At 43.4% G+C, this 12,001-nt stretch overlaps 1 protein-coding gene across 4 annotated transcripts in view; it reads left to right on the forward strand.

Moving 5' to 3' along the window:
* Positions 1-12,001, forward strand: part of RNF19A (ring finger protein 19A, RBR E3 ubiquitin protein ligase) — a 498,540-nt gene that overhangs the window by 118,535 nt on the left and 368,004 nt on the right. Inside the window, exon 1 of one of the 4 annotated variants that reach the window (XM_085605175.1) lies at positions 679-771. The exons of the other annotated variants lie outside the window; for them this stretch is intronic. The gene's annotated coding sequence lies outside the window, so the exon portion shown is untranslated. Of the gene's footprint in view, positions 1-678; positions 772-12,001 lie in introns of those variants that run through there. 4 annotated transcript variants of the gene reach the window in all.

Raw genomic sequence — 12,001 nt, forward strand, 5'->3', positions numbered from 1 at the left:
GTGAAGAGATTTCCGCTCTCTGCCTTTCCCATCACGCCCCGATGGGTTCAGCACTATCATGGTTTCTGTCCTTGAGGTACTCTCTCTGACAGTTTTTCCGAATTTCCCTTCATAAGGAGGAAATTGTACTCCAAATATGTGATGATAAAATCTAAATGATTTCTGGAACGTCAAAACTCCCTTGCATTAACACATAGCGCCAACTTATGAATTCAATGTTTTATTTTTTACTGTCTTTAACCCAAACTAGTTTGATCCTTCATGGGTGGTGACACATATTTATAAATTCGCTATAGTTGGATGCCTATCCTCTATTATAGTGTTGAAACGGAATATGATTTAATTTAAGTGTAGGTTATTTTAAAATACAAGTGTAGCAGAAAGCCAGAAGCTACAACTCAACTTTGTTGGAGTTTTTTCCAAGTTAGAAGAGGCTGATTAGTTGGAGGTAAAAGTAAAGTTTGTGTGAACTGTTAATAAAATTAAAATATCATGAAGTTGTTTTCATCTCTATACCAACAATTCTGCTACCTAAAGAGAAACGGCCCATCATAAACGTTGGTCAGTTGCACCAATGTCAAAACAGGGTCCTACAGTTACCTCATAGAAGTTTACAATAGAATGCAAACCTGGTTATTTGCAGTGTTAAAAATCACAATTAAAATATTTTACATTTTAGGACGCAATAATTGGTTTACCAAAGCAACGGAAGGGTCTCCATTAGCAGTCCTATGGTATAATTTCAGTGAAATACAGCTGGAGAAAGATCTGGTAAGGGCTTAATACATGAATGAAAACAAGCAATACTAATCAGCAACATAAATCAGCTTTTTTAACACAAATTAATTGACAACTCCTTTTCTCCAGGTGCTATTGGCTTTTCAGTACACGAAAAAAGGTAAACGCTTTTATCAGGTAAATACTTTAGACCTACTGTGACACATAATTTACAGAATTAAGTAAAATAAGTAGATGTCATGGGTGCTGGGTGCTGAGCCTCACGGAGTAGGGAATAATTCTCCGCTGCGACCAGCGAATAAGAGAGACGACTAATTGTGAGCCACGCAGCAAGGATGGGGTAATGCTCCTGCAGGCTAAATGAACGTCACCAGTGTCCCAGGCTCCTAACCTATGTACCGGGCCTGGTGGGGAGAGCACACGGTACAAAGCGGGACACAACAACCGAGGCAGGCGCCACAATATATGTTTCTGCTGCCATCGGAGGTGCCTGCGGCGGAAACGAATAACTTTGGTGGAAATGAACACTGTGCTGTGTGTATTATAGGCTTGCTGGCAGCTACTACCCCATGGCCATTGGCAGGCTGGGCGAAAAGGTGGCCGGTTTGCTAGACACTGTCCTGAGACTTTGGGGACAACCGTTTCCTGCACTCATATTCCCCCCCCCCCCCCCGCAGACATATGCATTCCAAGCACATACTCTAAGTATAGGCCCTTGACAGGACCTGGATCTGGCAGTCGCGGAGCAACGGTGAGCAGAACTGAGCATTGTTGTGGGGGTGGGGAGGCAGAGGCCCTGGACATTACCTTCGTAGCGCAGGGTTAGTACCTGGGTCAAGTCGACGGTTGTCGCAGGCGGCAGAGCCACAATGGGGAAAACGGATGCCCGCCAGCCGCGACTGACATTTGATGGCAAAAAGTCCACGAACCAGCACTCGCCGGAACAGGACACGGCGAAAGAGACAACACAGTCAGAACACCTGCCATCATCAGGAGTGGATCTAAACTCCATTTTGCAGGAGATGCGGCAAGGATTCACAACCATTGCGGACAAAATGGACACGATGAGTACCCGCATGGATGCAATAGCCCACAAGATAGGACATGAAACGCTCCGTAAGGAAGCGGAGCATCGCATTTCAGATGTTGAGGACACTGCAACCCAGGTACAAAAAACGACAGCGCAACTAGATAAACTGCTCAAAGTCATAGCGGCTAAGAACGAGGACATTGAGGCGCGCAGTAGGCAGAACAACATGCACGTTTTGGGCATACCGGAGAGCACAAATACGGGTAAGATGGAAGAGTATATTGAGAAGCTGCTGGTGGCGGTGGTGGGGGGCTGAACACCTATCCTCCCAATTCATAGTGGAAAGGGCTCATCAGTCCCTCGGTCCACAGTCGCCTCCTGGTAGTACACCCAGGCCCATAATTGCTCGCTTGCTAAATTACAGAGATAGGGATACAGCACTAAGGGTGGCCAGAGAGAAACAACAGTTGACTTATGATGGAATGTCATTTACCATGTACCGAGACTTCATGTTACTTGTGCAGGAAGAACGCCGCAAATTTATGGCAGTGAAACATAAGTTGAAGCAAGCCCAGATTGACTACGCCTAGTTGTACCCAGCCCGCCTTCGTGTCACGCATCAGGGAACCCAAACTTTTTTCACGAAGCCTCAGCAGGTTGAAGAGTTTCTGAAGCAACTTAAAAAATCGCGAAGGCATGGAGAGGCGCTGGAGGGCTCCCCCCGGTCTCTGTCGCTGATACTTGACAACAATCAATGACCGGGCACGCTTTAGGGTTGATAGACACAGTCCCGATCAATGGCCGTTGCAATATGACCACGTTATCAAATGGAATAAATGGGAGAGAGGATACTCGAGTAATGAAGCGCACTCTGTAGGGAATACCAAACTACGTTGAAGCCGAACACCCTCGAACTCTACCCAGGGACAAGCACATCGCTATATCCCACCAGGTCTGAGGCGAGGTATTCGTGGGTCACCCAGATGCATCCCCCAACCGGGAGATCCCCACTATTGTTTCTTATAATGTTTCTGCTCCTTCAAAACTGCTTATCCAGTTCCATGTCGGAGGCTACAGGTTTTGATGTTACGATAAGGGAGCGGAGGGGTGTTTGGGAGGGGGGTGGGGGTTACTATGACTGGCATGTTTGGGATGTTTCAGTGGGAGGGGGGATGGGAAGGGGTACTTAACATTCACAGTGACGCAATGGTACGATTACAGGGTAGTAAAGCGACATATCCACATGCAAGATTGTTAATGTACAAATACACTCAATGTGCTAGTCAGATGGTAAAACATGGGAACAATGACACAGGAGGATAGAACAGTACTGAAGGTGTTGTTGTGGAATGTAAGGGGACTTGGAAATTCAAGGAAGCGTAGACAAGTCCTGGCCTATCTGGATCGGCAACAAACACAGGTAGCCTTGCTGCAAGAAACTCATATTAATCCGAAGGATCTCACCACCTTTGCCAGTAAATGGGCAGGCTGCCATTTTTTTTCATCATATTCCTCTTATGCTCGTGGAACTGCCAATCTGTTTAAAAAACAAACCCCTTTCAAAATGGCGGGGGTGTTGGTGGATCCGCAGGGCAGGTATGTCATCACGTGGGGGCGGCTTGGCAGGGATTCGATTACGGTTGTGAATTGCTATGGACCAAATACGGACAGCCCTGAATTCTTCACTAATCTTTGGGGCAAAATAATGAACATAGGTTCAACTCATATTGTTTGGGGTGGTGATTTTAATGTAGCCTTGAACCCGCTCCAGGACAGATCTAATGTGGCCACACACCATTATACTAATGCACAGGAAGCGCTGAGCGGTATCATTGCAGAAGGTGGGCTGATAGACAGCTGGAGGTATACGCACCCACGGGGACAGGAAGGCACACATTTTACGTCCCATAGAGGGACATGGGCGAGGATAGATTATTGCCTGTTGTCTAAGGGATTGGGACCGTCCATACGTAGTGTATCACACTTGGCTCGGACGTTTTCAGATCACTGTCCGGTGAGGGTATCGTTCACTCCTCCGGGGTATGATAGACCACAGCCAAGCTGGAGATTGCAGCCCGCGGCATTGTTGGATATGGTCTTTCAGGCAGAATTGGGAGAGGAAATTAAGGATTTTTTAATTAGGAATAAAGGGACAGTAGATAGCGTTGAAGTGATATGGGAAGCTTTTAAAGTGACGATAAGAGGATTCTGTATGTCCAAAAGTTTTGGGGTGTTGAAAGACTTACAGAATACCTTGTACAAACTAGAACGAGAATTACGAGAACTGGAGAGACTGATGGGGAGAGGAGAAGTGGGACCAGTGCAAACAGAATTTCGGGAAAAATTAACTGACTATGAAGTCACGGCACTCAGAGTCCAAATTCAGAGGCAAGTACTGGATAGCCCGCAAATATGGAGAAGGTGAGAGGCCGGGTAGGGCACTGGCTGAGGTGACAAGGAGCCCACGCTTTAATGCATACATCTTGGAGATACAGGGACCTGGGAAATTGCTGCAACATGACACACCGACCATATTAGACACATTCGTCCCGCACTACGAGACCCTATACACATTCCAGAGACGGGCAACTCCAGAATTAGATGACTTTATGGGAGACATAGCACTTGGGTGGCTTAGTGATACACAAAGGGAATTCCTAATGCATCCATTGGAGGTTGATGAAATCAGGGAAGCCATTATGCAACTGAAGAATGGGAAGGCCCCAGGCTCTGATGGCTTGCCGGCAGAATTTTATAAAAGCTACATAGACATCATGGCACCAGTGTTAAAAGTGGTATATGAAGAATCCCTAGAGGTAGGCATACTTCCCCCATCGATGAGGGACGCAATAGTTACATCACTGCTGAAACCCGGCAAGCCCCCTGAATCCTGTGACTCATACCGCTGTTAAACTGCGTCACAAAAATCTTAGCAAAAACACTGGCTAACAGGCTGGCTCTACTAATGGATAAGCTAATACTCCCTGACCAGTCAGGGTTTGTACCAGGTAGAAATACATCCCACAACCTCAGAACTTTGTTCTCTTTAATCCAGACAGTGGACCCCGAGTTCCCACTCGCCGCAGTATTTTTAGATGCCACTAAGGCATTTGATTCCGTGGAGTGGAACTACCTGTTTGGGGTATTGCAGAGAATGGGCTTCCCACATATATATTTATCCTGGATTAAATTACTATATCATCAGCCTACTGCCAAGATATTGATCAATGGGCGACTATCCCAGTCGATAAAATCTCGAGAGGCACTCGACAGGGGTGTCCCTTGTCCCCACTGTTTGCCATAGCTGTGGAACCTTTAGCTTCCAGATTACGTCAAATCCATAAAGACAAGGCATTTCGCTGCTGCATGCGCCAGATACTAATTTCATTGTATGTGGATGATTCGACGTTGTATATTAGGGACCCCATGCAGAATATGAATCCCATATTATGAGAATTCATACGATTCGGTGGGTTGTCGGGCATTAATATTAACTGGGGGAAGTCGCAAGTTTTCCCTCTAACACCAGCAGTACCTAAATTCCCACTGGATTTCCCTCTGGACTGGTGTGACAATGAATTGCGATATCTCGGCATACAGATTACCAGAGATAAAGAAGAGACTATACGGGCAAACTATGGTACGGCTATCACATGACTCACTGCCAACATTACGCGTTGGATCTCGTTACCACTCTCATTAGCGGGAAGGGCTTCCCTTATAAAGATGATTATACTACCGCAATTACTCTTATCTGTTTCTCAACATCCCATATCATCCCGGACACTATTTCTTTCAGACATTACACTCTGAAATGATTCGGCTATTCTGGGGAGGGAAACAACCAAGACTTATATGGGCGACGTTAATGCGACCATATGATCAGGGGGGCTTTCATATTCCTGATTTTGAACTTTATTTTCTGAACACGCAGGGGCACTATGCCTATTATTGGATACATTTACCCCCCCCCCCCCCCCCCCCCAAATACATGCCTCAAATAGCTGTGGAGGACTGGCTGGCAGACCCAATACCACTGAGCGGCCTGATACATGGACCTATGCGTTCACGCGCGACACCACCTACTGTCACAGGTACGGTTGACGCGTGGAAAAAGATAACGTCTTTTTTGGCCTTGCCTGTCCTTTACTCCCCTCGGCTCCCACTAACATATCATCCTCAGCTGTCATTGCTGCAGGAAAGGGTTTTTTTTGAGTTATGCAAGCGAGCTCACATTTACACGTGGGGTGATCTGTTTAATGCTGGTGTGTTTTGTACTCTAGAGCACTTTTTGCAGAATATTCCATATACACCACTGGATGTATTCCTTTATGTACGCCTACGACAGGGAATACGATCAATTATTCTGGATTTTCCACGGTAACCCTTAAGTCTGGTCCCGCTGCACCACATGCTGGGCTCCACGGATGGAAAGCACCTAGTATCAGCATTATACACTACCATACAATCCAACAGGGAGGGAATTCATAGTCGGGCACGGGTGCAGTGGGGGGATATTGGGCGAGAACTCACCGACGAACAGTGGAAATATTGCTGTCTACAAACGGCACAGATCTCAGCAAGCTGTAGGTTGCAAGTGATGCACTATATATAGTTAATTTTTATAATAACGATTTTACAAATATTCCCAATATGAACTTTTTAAAGTTGTTTGATTTTATTTCAAAATTGGAAAAAGAATATGGCGCCCTAAATAAAGGTATATGCCTAGGTGGTGATTTTAATGTTAGGCTCCCCAGAGTCATTAATCCTGACATTCGACCCAATATTATTGGCTCGCTATGTAAGAGAGGTGAGCAGCTAACGAACCATCTAAACTCGCAAATTTTTTTAAACATTATGGAAATTGCAGCTACTGATGGATGCACTATCCCCACCTATAGAAGTCGGGGCTCAACCTCCACTATCGATTACATTTTTGTGACTGCTCCCCTTACAAATTACGTGTTAAAGGCAGAAGTAATTCCAACAATATATGGTGACCACAATCCCATTAGTACTACCCTAAGTTTCACACGCCGCCCAACGTACAAACGTACGCCGGGAGCAAGTGACCTCACGACATCTACTGATAACCTCCGACTTGTGTGGCGTGGTATTGATAATATTGCATTATTTCAAACTATGATCAAATTGCATCAGAACCTGATCAATGCCTGCCTGACATATAGAGACAGTAACACAGAGGTAGTTGATGCCTTTTCTGAACTCTGTCTTGGCATAAAAAAAATACTGTCCAAGCCAACGAAGAATATAAATCCAGACCCGAGGTGGTTTGACGCCGATTGTTCTGCGGCCAACAGAGCACTAAGAAAGGCACTCGTAACTAAACCGAGAGATAGCCTCCTTGTGCCAATATTGAGAAAAAATTACAAGAAGGCTATCATACGCAGGAAGGAGGTGATCACTAATGATCACTGGACTAAACTTGTGCGTGCAAATGAACTAAAAAATGGTAAGAACTTCTGGAAAGCAGTCAAAGATATCAAACTCGTGGGAAACATATCCACACCGACTAGCTGTAACATTTCTAGCGAGTCTTGGGAGGCTCATTTTAGTAAAATTTATGCTGCCCCCATTATTTGGGATCCTAGGGAGTTTACATATACTGCAAATATCTTATTTGATTTATCTGAAGTCGAAGAAGCCATTAGTCAAAGTCTGGGAGGCAAAGCCCCCGGCCCAGACGGTCTTCCGATCGACCTCATTAAGAGCCACCCTGAATTTTGGGCACCATTACTCACTAATGTTTTTAATAATTTGACTAACTCATCCATCCCTGAAACTTGGTCCTGTAGCACCATAGTTCCAAATTTTAAGAAGGGCGATCGTTCTAACCCGAGTTGCTACAGGCCAATAGCGTTGATTGACAACACCCTTAAAATTTTGGGAAGGGTGTTGTTCAACAAGATCAGGTCTTGGGCCGAGGATTCTAAGGTATTACATCCTTGCCAGCTGGGATTTAGGAGTAAGGTTGGCACTGTGGAACAGTGCCTCAACCTTAATCTAATTATTGGTAAATATACCGTAGCCAAAAAAGTCCCCATGTATCTGGCATTTATGGATCTCACGTCGGCCTTTGATTTTGTAAACAGATCACGATTGTGGCAAATCTTGTTGGATCTTGGGCTGGATGATTCTTTAGTTTCTTTTTTGGCTTATTTGCACAGAGACTTAAAAGCTAGGGTGCGCATTAGTATGAATGGTGAGATCTCTAAAGCTATTGAAGTAGGTAGAGGGGTCAGACAAGGTTTGTACTGGCCCCCCTCCTATTCATTTTATACATTAATGATTTAACTAAATCTCTGTTGATCTCAACTGAAGACGTCCCATTGATTGGTGGCCATATAATTCCTGCATTGTTATATGCTGACGATGCAGTTTTAATGGGACGTACTCCTAAAGCTTTACGCACCCTGGTCCATGACTTTAAGTTTATGGCAACTTTGGATCTGTGCACAAATTTTAAAAAATCCTTTTTAATGTCGTGTGGGTCTAAGAAATACTCCAACTTCACAATAGCCATAAACTCTAACCAGTTACTGAGCACATGCACTTTCCCGTATCTTGGCTTGCTCTTTGCATCAAATGGATTATGGAATGACCATATAGTTTATTGCTAACGAAAATGTATTAACTCTATTAATACCATACTTAGGTTACCGAAGCCAAAGAATATAGAGGTTGTGTCTTCCATCATCAAAATGTATAGATTGCAATGCACACCAACCGTAACATATGGGGCGGAGGTTTGGGGGCATACAGCTAGCACGCCTATACAGCGTGAAGAGAATAGATTCTGCCGTAAGATTTTGGGCGCACCTTTCTTTTCCTCAACGTTTGCTGCTCATAGAGAACTTCATTTACCATATGTTGAGGATTTTATTAAGGCTCGCCCCGTCCTGTTTTGGCTAAGAATCTGGAAAAACCCAGCTGCACACTTGACAAGGGAAATAATCAATGACTGCCTAAAATGTGATAAAGGGATGGATATACCGTGGTTAGCAGGGGTCCGGAAAAGTTTAAATAGCCTGAATATGGAACATCTCTTCTTATACCCATTGCAACATAATTCTGTTAACATCAAAAAATTGGAAAAGTCTCTGTATATCCTCTATAATGAAGCACGAGTATCAACTGAGTGTTGCAAAACCTCAGTTGCCAGATATATGCAGATAGAAATGTCCCCTGCCATGCCCAGATATCTTGTTAAACCTATTAGTTGCTGGGAAAGAGGTCTATTTTTCAGCCTAAGGACAGACACCATGAAATATCTGTTGTCATTTCCCATCGGGTTCATACATAATTTTAATTCAGTACTGTGCCCCTGTGATAACATTCAAAAGCAGTCAATGTTACATTTCTTGTTCTTTTGTAGTTATTACTCAGCCCCCATTAAAAAATTCTTGATCCCATATTTTAAATCTCGACACATTACCGATTACAAGGTGGCTTACGAGAAGGTGCTAGCTATTACCGACGACGAATTATGTTTAAGAGTTGGATCATTTTTAAAAACAGTGATGCGTATACGTAACTCTATGCACCCTGATTAATTGACCTTTTAAATTGCGTAACAGTTTTATGTCTCTAGTAATTTTTGTATATTATTTTATGCTGTACTTTTATGGATATGTTGTTTTTATCCGAATAAAGTTCATATTGATTGATTGATTGATTTTAAAAGTTATATGATGCAACGTTTAAGAACGAAGTTTGGGGTGGAAGAAATAGGTGAAGGTGCACCTGATGCGGGTTGCAGAGCTATGTTTGAAAGTAGGTTGTGGATAAAAGTTAAAGCCTGTTCTAAGAAACCTATGTGAGAATAGCCAAAGTTGTTGTGGGCAATATATTAACCACCAGTGGCTATCTAGCCACATGTCCATATTAAATAGTTGTAACACAACTCAGTTTTATGGACAAATTTTATAAGCAATACTTGTTTATTTACAGAACTTCGCTGAAGATTTTCAGACATTGCATATAGAGTATAGGGGTGTCCTACTTGCAGGTTTTTTATCTCACACTGGTGTCTTCAGCATGGTTCAAAGTCTATATGCTATTATGCTCCTCTCAGGAATGTATTCAGTATATTTTACTAAACTGCGCAGCGTTGGCTACAGGGCCGGACAGAATGTGTCTTTTCAGTGGCAAATGTATACCTGTCAACAGTGCTCAGTTTGTGAAAGAAAGAGTGCCAGTGCCCGAAGCTCTGCTCAAAAGCCAGCAGCTGGTGCAAATTAATGTTGGCGTACCTAATACCCAGGCTTGTGGTCTTTTAATTCACCACCAGCCACTCCTTGTCCGTTTTTCTCGCTTTTGCAGGTTCCTGCTTTCTCCTTTTTTGACACTTTTCTTGTCTTTCTGCATAAAATAGGTGTTGGCCCCCAAATAGAAGTGCCTGTGACCCCCACCGACCCAAATGAATCGCTGCCTGTCAACCTCTTAACTTATAATTCCTGGTCAGATGAAGTGTTTTAAGAGGGTAATCACATGAAGAGGAACAGAAAATTGTCTTCAGGTGTAGCGTGTAGCCCTGTAGAAAGGTGTCGCAATGATTATATGATATCATCAGTGATGTAATTTGAGATGTCATCAGTGATTTCATTATTGATGTACTTTCAACACCTAACTGTATTGGCACTTTAACCGTTGATTTCTTTTTCAGTAAAAAAATACAATAAAAATAATATATATATCGTTTTTGATCTCTGTAAAGGGCCTCGGTGTGTTTCCTCGTTGTGCTGACGTTGGTGGGCTGCTCCATGCCCACATTGTAACGAGGCCGCCCTGAAGGGTCGGGGGCTCCTTTGAATTGGAGAAATTTGTGTGGATGTTAATCGGGAGCATGACCCACTACAGTCACGTAACCTACCTGGGAATGCCACTAATGCGAAAAGCGTGACTGTTTGGAAGGGAGTCGGAGGGGTTGACATCCCGCTCTGACCATCTAGAGGAAGAAACGTTTTGATGCGGTGTACGTTTAAAATGAGCACTGGCTAACAATTCAACACATGGCAATAAGGACAGTATTTCCATTACAAGCAATGAAGGTACAATGTAAATAACAGCAGTACATTGCGAAAGAGAATTCATTGAAATTCCCTGTGGAACTCAACATACCTGTACAATGCATTGTGGGACTCGCATTTCCATCTGCAGGTCATGTGACATCACGTATTTTAACCAGCACGAAGCACTTTGCCTTTGATAACTTTCCCACCTGTGACCAAGGCGAGAGCTGAAACGCGTAAGGAAAGGGGAAGGATTGCTGCTGTCACTGAAAATAAATCGTTTTTGATCTCTGTAAAGGGCCTCGGTGTGTTTCCTCGTTGTGCTGACGTTGGTGGGCTGCTCCATGCCCACTTTGTAACGAGGCCGCCCTGAAGGGTCGGGGGCTCCTTTGAATTGGAGAAATTTGTGTGGATATATATATATATATATATATATATATATATATATATATATATATATAGTCAGCCAACTACCAAGTCACCTCCTTTCGCCGTGGGAGGTGATGGGTAGGGCGCAGGGCCTGATCCTGCACTAAACACCTTCCTCTCACCATGTGTGACAAAGCCTATACGGTAAAAACCCATCAGGGTTTGCAGCTACATTCATAATAAAGTACAGCAGTGGTTCCTAAAGATAATATTTGAGATATATATAATATTTATTTATATTTCCACAAAGTCGGCCCAAAATCACCGTAAGCCTGCCTTTATGTGTTGGTGCCATCAGTGGCTGCAGTAAACCACAAAATATCCACGAACCGCTCCACACTGAAGAATGAGGCGGCACACCAATTCCAGACAGATAATTTATTATCCAAAAAACAACAACACGTCTCAGCCGGAAACGGCCTTTATCAAGTCACCAAGTACTTCCTGAATCACCATTTTATGCCGGTGAGGTCACAATAGACATAGAAATGTTATTGCGCTGTGCATTATATAAATCATTAAATCACGATTATATATTGAATTCATCATAGAAAGTGTTGCATGTAAAAAGTAAGTAAGTACGTTTTATTATGCATGATTAATTAAAACCGTTGCATTTAGAACATTAAAGGTTAATTTCAGAAATTTTGCATGAATAAAACAATTTCAAATAAGGTACAAAGTTAAAAAATGCTTTGTTTTGTGATTAAAAGACATAAAATTGTTTCAAGTGTGTTAGCTCCGCTGGCACAGATTTAAGGCCTGTATA

Source organism: Triturus cristatus, chromosome 5_1 (assembly GCF_964204655.1).
Source record: "Triturus cristatus chromosome 5_1, aTriCri1.1, whole genome shotgun sequence".
Lineage (NCBI taxonomy): Eukaryota > Metazoa > Chordata > Amphibia > Caudata > Salamandridae > Triturus > Triturus cristatus.